Source organism: Anser cygnoides, chromosome 17 (assembly GCF_040182565.1).
Source record: "Anser cygnoides isolate HZ-2024a breed goose chromosome 17, Taihu_goose_T2T_genome, whole genome shotgun sequence".
Lineage (NCBI taxonomy): Eukaryota > Metazoa > Chordata > Aves > Anseriformes > Anatidae > Anser > Anser cygnoides.
Window position 1 is genome coordinate 12,313,672 of NC_089889.1, and position 17,886 is coordinate 12,331,557.

General features: G+C 58.1%; 1 protein-coding gene across 2 annotated transcripts in view; it reads right to left on the bottom strand.

Annotated features, from left to right (window-relative positions):
• Positions 1 to 12,711: 12,711 nt before the first annotated feature.
• The window catches only part of RBM19 (RNA binding motif protein 19), a 60,659-nt gene continuing 55,484 nt past the window's right edge, over positions 12,712 to 17,886 (bottom strand). For both annotated transcript variants that reach the window (XM_066978732.1, XM_066978731.1), the window contains exon 25: positions 12,712 to 13,103. The gene's annotated coding sequence lies outside the window, so the exon portion shown is untranslated. The remainder of the gene's footprint in view (positions 13,104 to 17,886) is intronic.

Below are 17,886 nucleotides of genomic sequence, written 5' to 3' on the forward strand. Positions count from 1 at the left end.
AGAGGAGGTGCTGTGGGTGATACAGAGCTGGATAAAGTGGTTCAGGGGATGAAAACCGGTGCTTCTCCTCCGTGTGGCTTGGCGCTCGGTGCAGCGGCGTGGCGATGCTTGGGGGTCCCCAGCACCGCGATGCACGCCCGACGCAGTGACCCCCCCCCCCCAAAAAATAACACAGCACCAAAACACCCCGCTGTCACCGTCCCCAGTGCTTGTACCCCACCCCTGGGTGCTCCCCGCCCCACCTCTGGGTGCTCCCCACCCAGCACCCCACGGCCAAGCCCTCCCCGGCGGCCCTGGGAATCGACACCTTTCTGTTCCGCTTCGAATTAATCAAAGCCACGGCCCCTATATTAATACTGCGGTGGGAATTAAAATCATGCAACGCATTAAAGATGTAATTTAAAATTAATAACTCATAATTATTTATCATGGCGTATCGGCGGGGCTATGAATTTTCTCCTCTCGCCCGGCGTTCATTTCCTTCCCTTTCCCTCTTCCTTGCGCCGCTAATAGCTGCCGGACCATTATGAATATCTGCGAGTGATTTTTGGAGACGCTCAGCTTCAGATAGACCACGCTCCATTTTTTATTTTATTTTTTTAAATTTTTTTCGGTGCTTGTCAGGCTGGGTGGCAGAGGAAAGCCTTGGCTGCGGTCAGTCCCTGGAGACAAAACGCTCCTGGCCCGTCGCAACGCGCTCCATGCCCAAATGACGGCACGGCTTTGCTGATGATGGCTTCGGATGCCTGGTGCGTGGGAGCATCGGGGTGGCTTGCACCAAAACCTGCGTGGCTACGGCAGCGGGGTGCCCTGCAGGGACCCCAAAAATCAGCGGCGACATCGAGGGGAAGAAGGAGGCGGCGAGGCCGGCGCACCCCTGCCTCGCTCGGCCGGCGCTGCTGAAGGAGGGAGCGCAAATCCCCAGCCTGGCAGTTGGCTACAGCTCGCAGGAGGGGAAAAAAAAAAAAAAAAAGAGGGAGAGAAGCACGGTTCTGTCTCTTTAAAAATAAATAAATAGATAAAGACTAAAAAAAAAAAAAAAAGCAATAAGTATATGCAAATGTGTTGAGCCGAACATCGCTGTCTGTGAAACAGATGAGGGAGAAAGTGCTTGAAGCTAGAGAGGAATGAGGCAGCCAGTGCTGACCTCGGGGTTAATAATTTTTACTTCTCCATCTCATTCCCTCCATAAAAAAGAATGCGAGGGGGGAGGAGGGGGAGACGCTGCGCCGGGGGGGCTGCGGCGGCCCCGGGCACAGCGCCCATGGGTGGGCACGGGGGGACGGGGCACCTTCCCGCGCCGGTGCCTGGTGGAAAGGGAACATCCGAGGCAATAATCACATTATTTGGTAATCACGTTATTTGGACTTTATCTCGGCTGCCATTACTCCGCCACGTGCGTTATTCCGTCATCTCGTGGCAGGCGATGACGGAGGCAAGATGCTCGACGCCACCCGGCACAACGGCATCGCCAGCTCTCCGAGGCGCTGATGAAATCGGCAACTCGATTGATGTGAATCAATTTTCTTTTTTTTTGGCAGAAAATCACGGAATTCCCACCAGCTTCAGCACCCGGTGTTGCGCGTGGGACTTGTATCCCTCCCATAGCCCGCCAGCTTTGCTGTGTTTTTCCACCCCGTGTTCAAATATCGCCGAAAATTACCCCAAACAGGGAGGTCAATGCCTCCGAACGCACAACCGGCTGCGGGGGAGGAAGGGAGTAACATGCTCCCTGGGTTTGTTTGGGACAAGCAGTGATGGGTTTGGGCTGCTGCCTGGGAAGGCTGAGGGCAGGAGGGACAGCCCCAGCCCCTCGGGGCAGAGCATGGGGTCCCTTGTGGGGTTTTCCCGGCCAGGGTTGGCAGCGGGTGCACAGGGAGAGGCCAGGGTGAGTGGGTCCTGCTTGAGGGGCCCTTGGGGTGGGCTAACGGAGCCTTTGCCCCGCTGCACGGGGGGGTGGCAGTCCACGGTGGCCTTTGAGGAGGTGCAGAAGGAGACACAGCCCCTCTCAGCCCTTTCTCTGACGGTCTCAGGGGAAGGAGCAGGGGTGGCAGCAAGGCTCGGGAGCTGCTTTTTGCCAAGGGGTCAGCTCGGTGGAGGCAGGGATCCCTCCTGCGCTGCCAAAACCAGCAGCAGGGCTGGAGCCCAGCAGGTGCTTGGATGTCACCTGCCTGCCCCCACCTCTGCAGCCCCCCCCACCCCCCCCAGCAGCCTTGTCACCCCCAGCCCTCCTCGCCTGCTGGTAAATGAAAAGATCCTTGCTGAGCACAGCAGCCTGTCAAAGCCTGCAGCGCCTTCCCCATGCAAGCCTGCATCCTTCCATCCCTGCATCCTTCTCCTACAAGCCTGCATCCCTCCTATGCAAGCCTGCATCTATCCCTACATCCTTCCCATACAAGCCTACATCCATCCCTTCAGCCTTCCCATGCAAGCCTGCATCCTTCCCTACACCCTTCCCATATAAGCCTGCATCCCTCTCTGTATCCCTTCCATGCAAGCCTGCATCCATTCCTGCGATCTCTCCCCTATAAGCCTGTATCCCTCCCATACAAGCCTGCATCCCTCTCTGCATCCTTCCTATACAAGCCTGCATCCCTCCCCTATAAGCCTCTATCCATTACCGCGTCCTGCCCATACAAGCATGCATCCATCTCTGCATCCCTCCCCTACAATCCTGCATCCATCCCTGCATCCTTCCCCTACAAGCCTGCATTTCTCCCTGAATCTCTCCCCTACAAGCCTGCATCCCTCCCTGCATCCCTCCCCGCATCCATCCCCTGTAAGCCTGCATCCTTTCCTGAATCCCTCCCCTACAATCCTGCATCCCTCCCTGCACCCTCTTCACCCCCTGCATCCCCCCCCCAGGCACCCTGCCCGTTCTCCCCCTCCCACATCTGGTGCTGAGCCGCGCAGCCCCTGCAAGACCCCTACCCACGCCCTCCCCATCCCCGTGTCCCCGTGTCCCCGTGTCCCCGTGTCCCCGTGCCGCCCGGCCGCGGCGGTGCCCGAGGAAGCGCCTCCTGCACCCCTGTGCTCGGGCGCTAAATGGAAGCGGCAGATCGATCCCGCGTGTGCCGAGCTGACACGGAGCCTCATTAGGGGTTAGTTTTCATCCTCCTGCTCCCTGGCAGCCTTCACATTATCCCATAAAATTTATTTACTATTTCATGAATACATAAGCAGCAGGCAAACGCCGGCTTTTTATATATTTACACTGTATATATTTCACGGGAGAGTTATGTGTGTCTCTGAGGCAGAGTGGAGGGAGCGAGAGGGGAGCAGGAGCAGAAGGAGAAAGCAGCTGTGAGGGAGGAGGGAGGGGAGATGGGGACGGATCCTGACGAGGGTGCTGAGCCGAATTTTGAGGGTGTTCACATCCCGCCGCTGGGGCATTGCTGACGGCTTTTTTGGGGCAAAAGGGGGGAAAAAAAAAAACCCAGCAGACAGGGGCTGGATGCGCAGGGTTTTGGGGGCAACGTGCCCAGCTGTGGGGTTTCCAGATGTGGGGACCGACTGCGCCCTCGTTGCTCGCCCCGGTCATAGGAAAAGGGCTTTTAGGGGCGGCAGGAGCAGAGCTGTGGGATGCCCTCGGTGAGGAGTGAACTCGGAGGAGCCCAGCTGCACCCCGCCGTCACCCCAAGGGCTGCTGTGAGGCGCTGGCTTGGGGTCCTTGGAGGGGGAGAGCGCAGGGTGCGCCCCGCGATGCTTGTCCTACATGGATGAAGACCCCATCCTTATCAAACCCCATCCCGTGTCCCCCAAAATGCCTTCCGTGTCCGTCTCAGTTGGCAGAGGCTGGCTCCCGGGGCTCGAAGGGGGGCAGAGGGACGGGAGGAGGGCCGGCACCTTCCCTCGGGAGGCAGAGCGGAGCGGAGAGCCCCCTTTCCGGAGCGGAGGCGAGGAAAAAAAATAAAAAAATAAAAATCCCGGTGGTGTTCATTTGAACCGCGCAGCCACTTGTAGCCTGATGCCGTCGGAGGAAATAAGCAGCCAAGAGCCACTCGAATGGTTTGCGCGGGGAGGAGACAGGGACGGAGGCAAAACAAGAGCTGGGAAGGCAGGAGGGGGGATTACGGTCCCCCCGTCACCCGTGGCGGAGGCAGGGAGCAGGATCAGAGCCAGGTGATTTTTTTTGGCAGATCCCACTGGAGACGTCGGCGCTTGGTGTGCCCCCCAGCAGGGCGTGGGGATGCACGCAAACCCGGCAGCGTCCCCAAATGTCACCGCTGCTGGAGCCACCACAGAGGCAGCTCCTGGCCTCCCTCGGAGGAACGAGGGGATTTAATCCTCGGAGCCGCGAGGCTGCTGTGCAAACGTGAGCTCCTTTTTGCAAGGTGCCCGCTTCCTCCATCCTCTCCCCCCGGCACCACGTCGTGCGTCCCTGGGAGAAGGGAGAGGAACCGCGGGTAGGAGGCTGCGAGGGAGGATCAGAGCAGGCGGCCTCCAGGCACGGCTGGCGAAGGCCAAGGAGGGAAAGAAGGGGAAAGGGGGAGGCAGGGGAGCAGAGGAGCTCCACGAACCCACAAACCCACCCCGCAGCATTCCTCCGTGGCCCTCCCCGCTCCATCAGTCATTTCTGCGCCGCCGGAGCTGCGGCTGCCAGGAGCAGAACAAAGGGGGAGGACGGCCGGGCCTCCTGCTGGGGAGGTCACCGCAGGGATGAGCCCAGCCCTGGGCAGAAGGCCGAGGTCTTGGGCGCTTTCTGGACGAGGGTTGGGGTCCCCCACCTCGAAGGGGTCGTGATACCCTAACGCGGTGCTGCCGGTGTCACGCCATCCCACTGCCACCCGTCCTGTTCTCATCACAGCGCCGGCAGAGGTTGCAGACTCCCCCTGCTAAATTCAGGAGGTTTAGGATAAAAACGAAGCCGCTGACTTCTCCCTGCACCGTTATTTTCCCTCTGGGGGAAGCCCTCTCTGCAGCAAGCAGCGTCGCTGGGAGCTGCAAACATCAGCTGAAGGACGAACGCAGCCTTTTGTGCACGCACCCATTTTACAGACGAGGAAAGGAGGGAAACGAGTGAGGCCAAGGGGCAGGGCGAGGGGACCGGGCAGGGGGTTTAAGCAGCAAACTGGAGACCTAAAAGGAAATAAAAACCAATCCCCAGAAGTGCTGAAGCGGCTCCTTAATGTTTGCCAAAAAATCACCTGCCTCGGCAGCGATACCTTCAGCTTTCTATCTCTGTTCTGGACCCATCCTCATTCCCGTGCGGCAGCGCTGGAGCCCTGCCTGCCGCTTCCCAACCCCAATCAATTCAGTGCTAATTTGAAAAGCAACACGTCCGCCGAGCCCCCTTCCTCCGGCGTGCTCATACCAGCCCGGCGGAGCCCCAGCGGGCAGGAGGGGGGGTCCTGAGCACCACGACGGCAGCTCCTCCGTGGGCAGCTCCACCGCGGGGCTCGGACAGCCGGCCGGAGCTGCGGGACGCCTTCCCCGGGTGCTGGCTGCCGATGGCAAGCCCGGTCCTGTAAGGGGTTTGCGCTTTTGGTGTGTGCCAATTAACGGGATGTCGCCGTCGGCGCCGCAGCTGGGTCCCCGGAGCTCTCGCGGCATCCCCTGCCTGCGCGGAGGCTTTTCCTTGGGCACCGCTGGAGGAACGAAGCCGCCCGCGTGCGCTGCCCGAGGGATGAGACGGAGAGAGGAGACCCAGCCGAGGTGGCACCCATCACCTCATCCCCCATCGTGTCCCGTGGGACCTTGCACAGAGCCCAGCTTCCAGGCCACGTTTTTTTTTTGCAGCAGAGCCACCAGAAGGGGGAAGGCTGCCCAGGCTTCCCGTGGTCCTGTCCAGCCCCATCCCACTACCCGGGCTCACAAGCACAAACCCAGGGATTTTTCCAAAGACGCAAAGCCACCACCAGAAGTCACGCTTGGCATGCACAACTCGGCGCTCCTCTGGTTGAACTCCTAGCACAAGCCGATGGGCGATTGTTGCTCGGCTTCCAGTGATCACAACCAAAGAGACAAAAGTTGGAGCTGGAATATTCATGGCCGAGCCACACAGTTAAAACAGCCAGGAAAGGTTTGTTGAATACATTCAAATAATTAATACATGTGAGAACACTGCGATTCCCTCATTGCCAGTCCACAAACAGAAAGAAGCTAAATTCATTAGATTAATATTTGTTGAGACTTATTAGTTTAGCTCTAATTTCATGATCAGATGGCATTTTCTGGAAGTTGAAAAGCAGGCGCTGAAGATTCGCTGAACCTAAACCGTGGCATTAAAGGGCAAAGCATCTCCGAGAGGAAAGGCTGTGCAAAGCCTGGCTCCCCCCGCAGCACGGAGAGCGGCAGCTTTTCTGCCTTACCTCACCTTGTACCACAGCCCAGGGTTTATAGGACTGGAGGGACAAGTGGCTCCTCCAGCTGGGGCTGCTCAGTTTGGGGAAAAAAACCGAGATCGCTCCCCTTTGGCAATGCTGTGACTTAACCCCCTTGTCCGCCTTGGTCGTGCTGCTGCCAAGAGCTTCCAAGGCCCCGTAATTCCCCGTCCTGCCCAGCCGGTGCCTTTCCAGCCCTGCCTCCTTCAGCTGAACGGGGAGATGAGCTCGTGAAGCATCGCAGCCAGGCGTAGTCCCCTGCGCACTCGAGCGAGCCCCCGTCCTTCCACAAGTCCCCGCCGAAGGTGACCGAGGCACCTCCTGCGGGCAGGTAGCAAGGCAGTGCAGCAGCTTTCTCCAGGGAGCCAGCCTTCCCGAAGCTGGGATGCCTCCTGGTTTAGTGGTGGCCATCCCTGCACACCCCCAGGACCTTAGAACAAGGTCCGGGTGCTTTGAACCCACGCTCGGGGCCGGCTGGGCAAGGCAGGGGCGCGCTGAGTGGTGCCCCCCGGGGCCGAGAGCCTTTGAGCCGCAGGAGCTTGCTTAAAGCCGAGCCCTCGTGCCCGAGCTGAGCAATTCCTGCCTTTCCTTCCCACCACGTTGGGACCTCACCCGATGAACCCCGCAGCAGCAGCTCCGGCGTGGCAGCAGCACAAACCACAGCAGCCGGCCCCGTCTCCATCGCGGTTGCTCCAAGCGCGAAATTTGCCGAGCCCCTGGAGCCGGGCGAGGTGTTTCACCCCGCACACGGCTTGGTCCAGCAAAGGGGACTTCACCGCACGCCTCAGAGCTGGGAAATGCTCGCCCTACAGCTGTGCGGGGTCCCAAAGAGGGCTGGGTGCCGGAGAGCTGACCGGGGCCGTGTGTGGATCCCCAGCTGCCCCCAAAGCCACCCACCTCTCCGGGGAACGATGCTCCGCTCTGGCTAACGGCACGCTGCACCCCTGCTCCTGGGGAAAACTTTTGGGGAGGGAGAATTGATTTTTGAGTGTTATTGTCTTAATTACAGTGCACATTTGCTACTGCTGCAAAAGCCACAGCAGGGGCCCGGTGGCTTCGCACCAGCTGGGGAAGAAAATGAAGTAAAACCACCAAAAATTTTGGAATCATCGCTGAGATTCCAGCTCTGTTCCCAGGACACGAAGGCATCCTCTTCCTCCCATCACACACACACACACACACAGACCGTGGGTGCTTCGGCCCCAAGTGTCTGGTGGGGAGGGTGAGGCCGAAGGCAGCGTCCCCCCCGCCCCCGGCCACCCCGCGCTCGGAGCCGCCTGACCCCCACGGGTCCCCTCGCTGACAAAAGGCCTATCTTCTCTCCGCCTAAATGATTTAAATTCTAATCAAACATCATTTATGGTACATCTCGGAGCCGTCTCCCGGGAACTGCTCCCACGTGAGCCGTTGCCAGGGCAACCGGGGGGTCTCATTTCAGAAATGTCAGATTGCATTATTGTCTTCACACTTCTCTGATAACCCGGTGTCTCTGCCTCTCCCGCCGCCGTCCCCGCGGCTCGCGCCAGCCTTCCCCCTCCTCGCCCGCCGTCCCCGGAGAAAATCGCCGGCTCCGTTTCATTACTCGCCCTGCCCGCCCCGCCGACACCGGGTCCCCGTTGGACTCCCGCGGCGCGGTCCGCTCTGGTTTTATTGCTGCTGGAGAGGAAGAGGAGAGCTCGTTTGGTGTTGGGGTGGAAGGGGAGATGCTCCCTTCACCCCTCCGCTGCGTCCCTGCATTGGCACGGTGGTACCCAGCTTGCCGGGGCACCTCGGGGATGCACGAGGATGCCCTAAAAGCCACTCAGAGGGGTTCTCACCGAGCTCCTGGGTGTGCCCAGGTGAGCCCCAATCTCCTGTAGCCATCCCAAGGGTTCCTGAGGGCACCTCCTGGCACACACAAGAGCCAATTAACCACGATCTGCTAACTATGTGGTGAAGGAGGAACCGCTTCTCCCCACCCATGGTTCCTTGTGGGCAGGTTAAAGCAGCCGGAGGTCAGCAGACACTTTTCGTTATGGTCACAACCACATCTGGCAGAGCCAGGTGGAGCAGCCACCAAGAGGCACGGAGAGCAGTCGCTAAAAACCAGCACAGGCATTTCATGCCGCGTGAGCCATCACCTACACGTGGTCTTCAGCCCTACGGGCAGAAATGGCAAGCCTGTCCCCATCTCAGCGCCTTGCCCTCAACGTGGTGCTCACACCACTCACTCCGCCATAGCCAGGACATCTTGCGGCTCCTTGGGGCACCAACAACCCAACCCAACTCAACTCAACCCAACCCAACCCAACCAAACCCAACCCAAATCAACTCAACGCAATTCAACCCAATGCAACGCAACTCAACCCAACTCACCCAACCCAACCCAAGAATAGCCTATACAAGCTTCAGGTTCCCCTTGCTCCCACGTTTTCTGCAAGCATTGCCAACTCCTCGAGCCATTTATGCTTCTTTGGCCCTTCTCCACACTGTGCATCCCACTGAGGTCCACCTCCACCCGCACAGAGGTCCTAACTCTTGCCTCCAGCTCCCAGAGGCCAATAATTGAAACCGCAGTTGGCTGATGAGCCTCTAACGAGGTTCGGCTCTAAGCTGTCCAAACCCGGCTGAGCTGGGTCCAACACAGCCGTGGCTTTCACGTGCCATCAGGGACAACTGGCAGAGCTGCTGGGAATTTGGTCCTGGCTGGAGACAGTGCTGGTTTTACAGCCCCAGGAAGGGTTTAGTGGGGAGCACAGAAATGTTCCAAGAAGCTGGGGACAAAATGGGGGTGTTTTCATGACTACTCTGCCACCGCTTAGGGGCACTGGGGAGATAAGCTGTGTGGGGTGGTTGGGATGGGACCATGCACGCTGTCCCTGCCTGCCCCTGGTGCTGAGCTCCTCGGCCCATCTGCCAGCAGCACTGAGGTCTTCATCACCTTTAAATCCCTACGAGCCCAGGAAATACTCCCCAGGAGAGTCCCCACCCAGGGCAGGAGGATTTGGCCCAACAGTCCCAAATCCCTTATTCTTCCCCCATTTCCCTGCATCCTGCCCTAAGCACGGTGGCTGGGAAGGTGACGAGGGGTGTCCCCGACGAGCCAGGCCGGTGGCAGTGCTGTCCCTGCGTGCGCTGTCCTGTGTCCATCCATCTGCCGGGCGCCCCGGCTGCCTGATAAACCCCTAATGAACTCCCAACACCGCCTCTTCCCAAAGAATAAACCAGCGCTGGCCCAGGCGGTTAATATTTAACTGAATAAGGGCCATAAATATGGAAAATGGGACTTTTAATTAAATAAGCAGCTTTTAAAAGGGCCCTTGGGCCGAAGCGGCTTTTGTTTAAATATGATTGATTTGACATGTCCTTTCCCTCCCGTTTTTTCTCTCTCTCTCTCCCTCCCTCTCCCTTTCGGTGCAGGGATGGGAAGCGGGGCTGCTCGTCCCCGTCACGCCGGCTGCGGGGATCCCGCTGGCCTTCCCGTGGTGGGGGCAGAACTGGAGGTGTCCTGCTGGAGTGGAGCCACCAAAAGCAGGGGCACAAGGGGTGGGTTTCGGGCCGAGATGGGTTCAGAGGAGCCCAAGACCTCCCTGGCTGCTGCGCAGCAGTGTCTTTCTGAGCTGTGAATCATCCGGAAGGAGCTACAGCTTGTTTAATCCTAAACGTTCTCGGAAGGGCCTCTGTCAGGATAAAACACCTCGACCAGAATTGATGCCCAGAGCCAAGGCAGGGACAGCACACAACGGTCGCTACCCTCTCCCCTTTGCTTCTTTTTAAAATATGTAACCCCCCAAGTTTCATATTTTCCATAAATGCCCTCCTCTGTAGGAGGCTGAAGCCACAGGGATCTCCTGGAGAGGATCCCAAGTGTTTGTGCGTGGCAGAGCCTCCTCCGAAAAGCTTGGAAGGGGAAACTGAGGCAGGGAGCGGGGATTGACTGCCCAGCACAGCCAGGAGAAGGATGGATCCCCCCAAATGTCAGCACAAGCGGAGCTCAGCTGTCACTGTGCAGGTCTTACCAGCTTTGCTGTTTGACGCTTGGGCTGTCCTCGTGCTGATGACTCCAAAACCTCCCAAGGGGACCCTGTGGGGCTGGCAGGTCCTGGGCTGAACGGCCACAGCGTGCAGGAACCAGCGCTGGATGAGACCCTCCGCAGCCCCCGTGGCCCGAGGAGCATCTCAGGATCCCCAGATTTGGCTCTCTAAGAAAGAGGAGCTGGGTGAAGGAAGCTGAGCCACCCTGAAGTGAACATTGCACCAGGATCTGGCGGAGCTTCACCCAGAGCCAGCTGAGCTCCTCGCCTTCCCCTGCCCAAAGGCTTTCAAGGGGTCTGCAAAGCCCAACGAGAAGCCCACATAAAGGTGCCCTGGCTCCTGTGCTAGATGCTGGGGGTGCCAGTCGGTGCAGCCCCGAGCTGGGCTGCCACCACGAGCAGTATTTGCTCCCTACCCGTTCATCCTGCCTGTTTTCCGTCTGTCGTTCTCCCCCGTCTATTCCCCATCGATACCGCATGCCTCGGGCTCCCTTCATTCAGCGCAGCCACGCCGAGTTTCAGCTGAGGGAGCACAGAGTTAATTATCTCCACCAACTACTCGGGGGAAGAGAAGTATTCCCCGGACCTTGACCTGTTGCTTCAGTGGGATTTCACGTGAGATACTGTGAAATGGGGGGGGGGAAGTGAGCAGGGGGGAAAAGATCAGGTTATGCTTCCCGTCACTTCTGGGTGCCTTTGGGTGTGAAGCTTTCACCAGGGATCACTGGATTTGAATACTGCCAGGGTGCCCAAAGCCGGGTCCTCACCCCGGTATCCCACCGATTTGTGAGATCTTCTCCCCCAGAAACAGCCCCCATACCCGGTGAGAGCATCGACACCTGGGACAAACACAACTTCTCCCTCGGCTTAAGCATCCCTGGGCCACTGGTGACAACTGGACCTGCTTCTGAACCCTGCTCAACGCAGGCATCGCTGGAGACCTCCGAGGGCAGGCTGGAGGAGCCCCGCAGTGGTGGCACGGGCAGAGCTGTCCCCCACGGGTCCCTTCCACACACCCTGCTGTGGCTCTGGCTCCTCCATGACACACAAAATGAGGTGCAGGAGGACATGCTTTGGTTTTAGCTTGTTTGTGGATAAACTGAACCCTGCACCTTAGCCTCACGCCTTGGGCAGGTCGCACTCCCCGGCAGCACCCGAGCTCGTCTGGGTTCCCTGCCTCGGATGTCATCGCCCAGCTAAGACCCCTCCAGGAGGCCAGCTTCCTTCTGAGCTGCCTCCCAGTGACGCACCCTTTGTAATTATTCATGCACATTGCTAAACATTTCCTCTTTTCCCTTTAAAGCAAGCGAGGCACTGCCTAGATCAGCTGGTGACGAACGCGCACGCAAAACAGCTCCTCGTCTCCACGCCATCCCGAGGCACCTCCAGCCTTGGTTGCCCTCTGTACCACTGCACAAAGTCCTGATTTTTCTCCCTCTGAAATCCAGGCACATCTCAGCCCCGGTGTACAACATCTGAACACGGCGCCACTGCTGGATCTGACCCCGGTACCAGGCAGCAGGGAGCGCAGCGCCAGGGACAGCGATCGGCCAGGGCCGGGTACCCACCAGGCAACACTGAAACTGGCAAAGTGATTTTATGAAAGGGGGGCTAATGCTGACATATAAAATTGTAATTCCTAAGGAATTACTAGAAAATATTTCTGTGAACCTCAGTGCTTGGTCCTCAGCAGCACGACAGCATCGTCGCTCTGACGCTGAGGGGTCCCGGGAAATCCCAACCCAAACTGCAGCCAAAATTTCTGGCCAGACCAGGCAACGAGTGACATCAGTGGGACTTTGGTGGATTTGGGCACGTGAGAAAAGCAACCAGGACACGGCCCGGACAGCTGCTACGCCACCAGTCCCAGGATGCTGGGCTCGTACCTCGCTCCTGGAGTGACCAGGCAGAAGGCAGAGCTCACCGTGGCACTGGAGAGACCGGGAGGTTTTGTAGGGATTTTTTTTTTTTTTTTAAGGTATGCGGTTCTCAAAAAGAAAAAAAAAAAAAGGCCCAGTGTTTGCAGCCAACACGTGTAATCTGTTGCAGTCCTTGTCAGACAAAACAGTTTTGCCGTAAGACAGCGATTCCCAGAGGGGAAAGGGGCGAAGTGAAAATACTTTATCAGCTGCGTACATATGTAAAGCGGTACCCTGGTTGAAAAGCAAAGCCTCTTTCCCTTTGAAAGCAAGGCAGGGAGAGACGGGAGGCAATTGCCTAAGAGCAGGGACAGAAATGACACAGGCACAAAGCTGAATGCGGCAAACCCCAGGCCTCGCTCCTAAAATATGCTTATCTCCCTATCGGGCTGAAATCACCGCCGGGCTGTGCGGAGCGCGGATTCAAAACCAAATCCAAACAAACCCCAGCTTCGGTCAGTTTTGGAAAACTCTTTAAAAATATACGCATGGCTTTTAATGTACAATTCACGATTTGATTCGGAGATTAAGAGCAAATTCTGCCGCAGTCTTTAGGGTCGGCGGGGGGGCCTTGCGCCAAGCGTCCGTGTCCCCAGGGCGCTGTGCCAAAAAATGTGCTGCTTTGGGAGGGTCGTGCTGCTGCCCCGTACCTGCTGCTGGTTTCAGATGACGTCCTGGGGCACAAGCTCTTCCTCCTGCTCTGAATTCAGGGTCTGTTTAAAAGGCTGAGAGCTGAGACGTGTACGTCAGCCCTCTGCTTCGCAGGACGAGCAGACTCAGCTGGCAACAGGTGTGCTCGCCGCCGAAAATCCAGAGGTTTTCTCCCTCTCCATCCATCAGCGAGTGCCCTGAGAAGAGGGAAATAAAATGAATGGCGTGCAGCAGCTACCCGTCACCCCTGGCGAGACGGAGACCGCATCTCGAGTTTGATTTACACGGATGGGGACGGGCACAGGAGAGTTTAGGGGGGATGCAGGCGCCCAGCCCCGTCCCCCGGGGGGACGCAGAGCCTGGGGAGGGCAGGGGCCAGACGTGGTGATGCTGAGGGGCAGAGGAAGGTAAGCAAAAGGGCTGGGGGAGGGAGCTGGAAAAATAAAGGAGAGAAAGAAGAAAGGGAATCAGGAGAGGCAAGGGGGGGCAGACGGAAGGAGCACGCGCGCGTGCCCATCTGGGCGCTGCATCACATTGAAATTGTCCCGCATTAAAAATTCACCAGGCAGCGAATTTTCAAGGGATTTGTAGTAATTAGATGACAAAATGCTGGCAAATCTCAGGCTTGCCAAAGATGTTACTCAGGGGTCAAAGACTCGACACTTTTGGCTGGGTAATTTGTAAGTGTCAATCACACTCAGCCATCAGAGGGAGAGCGGGGATCTGAGGGCTGCATCCTAACGAAGTCCAACGCCCCTGCCTGCAGCCGCCCCGCGCCTCGCAGCCGCACTCGCTGCCTCTTGCGAGGGACTCGAGGCACAGCAGCAGAAACACGGAGGCTATATATATTTATTTTTCCCCAGAAAAAACTTCCCACTTTTCGTTTTTCGGGTCAGTTTCTAGCAGGAGGAGCGCCTGCCCTGGTTTTTGGCCACCAAGCGAGGCAGCTGCCCCGATCGCATCGCGCCGGCGCATCCGTCCCGGCCATCCTGCTGGGGGATGCAAAAAGGATTTGAGAAATGGGTGTTTTTCATCAGTCCTGCTGACATGTGCTTAAAATTGCCCGTAGGACGGGCTCTGCCTTCCTGCCACCCCGTTGTCTGCCCCCGGCTTGGCTCTGCCCAAACCGACCGGGTTAATTCGGACACCGGCGGGCTTGTCCCAAACCTGGCTGCTCCCGTGCTAGGGACCGGGACCCGCTGCGGGTTGAGCCGCCTGGAGCCTCGGGGAGAGGAGAAATTAATGGGTTTTCCACTCCATCGGTTAGAAACCGGGCCACAAAATGCAAAATTGAGCACTCAAGGTGCCACCAGAGCTCGCTGCCCTGGCCATGGGCGAAGGCTCTACGCGGCCGATCCCACGGGGCCATCCCCTGCCTTTTTGGGGGAATTTTGGCTCGACCCGTGCGAGCCCCGACACCAGGGCACGCAGCGCTGCGGTGGCTGCCCCAGCTGCTTCAGTCTGCCAAGGACCGGCTGCGATTGCCTGGAGTCGCAGGCTCTTTGAGATCAAACTGCCCCACAGCAGGGCAGCATCTCCCAAGCACAGCACCCCTCCTGTCCCAAAAACCCGGCTGAGCCCGGGATCAGCCCTGGCACCGTCCCAGCACGTGGAGCCTCTGCAAAGCCACTCAGCAGGGAATTACCAGCACAATGCCTGGTGGGAGACACAGTCTCGGGGCTGTCCCGCGATGCTAACTGAGGCCAGGCTTCACCAGCTCCAAAAAATCCCCCGAGAGCGCCAGTGCACTCGGGTTTAGGTCGCTGGAGAGGCAAAAGCCCAAATGCCTCTCCATCTCCCGAGGCTTATGAGGACGTCCTCGTTCCACCTGCGAAATCCCACCTCTGGTTTCGGACCGCAAGGGGAGGTTTAAGCTGGAGGAAGGGGATGGAGGGATGCAGGGAGGGGCACGGCAGAGGTGGCAAGGGGGAAAATTGCCTTCGGGAAGAGTTTGATGTGGTTTAGTTCGAGTCCGTCGCCGTTCCTTGCCGGAGGACACCGGGACCACAATACCTGGTAACTCAGCCAAGCGGCAGCGTGCCGCTCTCCAGCCATCGTGCTGCCCTATATAAGCGAGCTGAGGGGACTGTAAAAGTGGCTGTGGGTTTCTCCTCAATTTAAAAAGTCATTTAGCAGCTGCAAAACACTGCCTGCCAGCAGCCAGGCCTCGGAGGGGCATCCTGCCCCTAACCAGGCAGCGGCTGGGTTTCGAGACTCTATTATGCGGACTTAAATAGCACTAATTACGGACCGAGGCACCCAGAGAGCTGCAGAGGTGCTTCTCACTGTTCTTTCTCCATCTTAATGCCACAATTTCTCTGTTTTCCTTCTTTGTCGGTGGTTCCCTTCGTTTTCAGCACCAGGAGCCATAAAGCCCAGCGCAGGTTTTTCCTATAAAGTGCTGATGCTTTATAGGAAACTGAACCCCCACCTCGACCAACCGCGCTGGGTGAGCGAGGACAGGGGACTCTTCCCTGTCCAGGGCTGCTGGAGGTGGAGCAAATCCCAAATATGCGTGGCAACGATGACAAAAAGGCCAAAAAGCAGTGGCACAAGCCTGGAGCCGGTGTCCTGCTGCACGAGAGGGCTGGCGAGTGCTTCAGCCACCTTCGGAAAAGGATGTCACACATATCGGGATGCTGTGAGCGTGCTGCTCCTTGCTCCGTGCCCGGCTCCTGCCCCTCTCTGCAAAAAGGCAAAGGTTTTAACCTCACCTTGCTGGAATTTGCTGGCTGCTTTTGCTCCGCTCCTCGGGAAAGCCCGGAGCTCCCCAACGTGCCCCAGCGCAGGTGCAGGTGGGAGAAGGGACTGACCCCATCCTCCGAGAGCCCCGGGTCCAGCAGCAGGGTGGGAGGCAAAGCCTGACCACGGCGAGAGGCTGCAGAGGAGAAAACTGACCCACAAGGTCCTGAGGCCGCAAGAGAGCCCTGATCCTAACTGCGCCTTGATCCTAATTGCGCCCTGATCCTAATTAAGTGGCACGAATCACTCACCGTGGCACGCTGGGGTCTCTCCAGGACCGTGCTCCTACAAGAGACCAGGGTGCCAAGTGTCCCACGGGATGACACTGGCCGCTGACAGCCACCTTTAGGGGATTTGGGGTGCCTGCCCCTCCTGGAGCTCTCCCTCTCCTGGCTGCTCCCGCACCCCGCTGACGGAGCCTCGCGCTCCTGCGCCGGCTGCTTTGCATATCTCACCGATTCCGGTCACATCGTGCACACATATGCCTCAGCCAACGTTTGTTGATATTCTCTCTGCCTCTCTTCCTAGCTCCAGTTTGGGGTGAAAGCCTCCCTTATTAGCCAATTTGGATACCCATTTACTGTGAATTACTGAGCCTGATTATTATTCATGAATGGATAAGTCTGAAATCTCAAGCCCTGCCATGCGATTTCTCTCCCTCTCAAATGCATATATTTAGGGAAAACAGGAGGCAGCGTGTCCGTGTCACGCAGCAGCGCGCTCCGGAGGAAGGAGAGCCGGGCAAGGCTCCTCGCTGCCCCCTTTTTTTGAACACTGACTTGTCCGGGAACACGGCGGTACCGGGCCAAGAGCAGCGAGACCCAGGACAAGGTCCGGATGCGCTTAACATTAAGGAGAGAAATTCACTCTCCCCAAATCCCAGCAAATCTCCACCAGCATCCACGAGAAGCGTCCCCACTGCAATTTGAGTTTGCTGCTGCCTCCTTCCAAGGGGGGCCAGGTACCAGGAGTCGCCTTGGTGGCGGCAGAGCCCTTAGGCATGGTGCAAAGATTTGAGTGCTGGCTGCAGGAAGGGGAAAAGAGGTTTGCCGTCGCCCATGGAAGGAGGCAGGAAAATCAGGGGCTGAACAAAAGCAAGCCCCGGCTGCCACGTAGCAAAGTTTGCAGCACACCTGCATGCCCAGCAGGGAACTGCCTCCAGCTGGAGCTCTGCAATGGGGAAACCGAGGCAGCGAGGGGAGGGCTGAAAGCACCGGGCAGGCGGCAGCTCTGCGCCAGCACTGCTTCTGCAGAAGGAGCAGCAGCCGAAGTGGGTTTTGTAGAGCCCAAACCTTTCCTGTGTGCTTCCTGCTCAGCGAGCCAACCTGAAGTGTATGCAGACAGCGCACCGGGGGAGCAGGCAGCCAAGCTGGGAGCGTTGCTGCCGCCGTGCCAGCACGCAGCAAGAGAGGCTTGCGGCGGAGCCGGCAGCAAGCAGGGCGCAGGAGAGCCGAGCTCCTCCCGCAGCTGGCGAAGGGCTGGCAAACCTGTGGCGGGGAGACGTGCTGCTTGTCCTCCGGCGACGATCCCTGGAGCCCCGCTCCGTCAGCCAGCCTTTGGGGAAGGGTTTCGCAAAGGCGGCGTGGGACGAGGGACAGGAGGAGAGCTGGGAAGCAGGAAGGAAATCACCTGGATGCGGGCACGGGGCTCCTGTGCCCTCCTGGGAGTGGGGACCAGCAGCACGCAGCCCAGCCCGGACCCTTTGGGGTTCTCTGCCGGGGAGATGACAGCCCCCTGAGGCCTCTGCCAAGAGGCAGCACCGAAGAAGAGCCAGCTTTCCATTAAAACCCTGCGATTCAGCAAAGAGGCTGAGTTTGAATAGCATCCTCGTCCAATTCCAAAGGAGCTAAGGACCAGGGGGAGACCATTTCCCATAACTACGTGGACAGTTACAAGAGTTTGCATTATTTTATCGTTAGGATCGTTTCAGATCCAAAAAAAGAAAAAAAAGGCAGTGGGGAGTGATGAATTCTGCGCAGACCTACTTAGGCTTTCGGTTTAATTCAAGTTAATTATCAGATATATGCTCATTCTCGGAAAATTCCCATTAAACCTGCTGTAATTTTAGGGTGCGGGACGTGGGATTCTTCCTACGTAACAAAGAAGCCGAGCCTTTGCTCGCAGAGTAGGAATTAACTCAAGCCGTTCTCCGGCGCTGCGATCAGCACTTCCACAATTAACGCGCGGGCAGATATCTGTACACACATACACAGCCCCCCCCCCGCACACATCAAACAG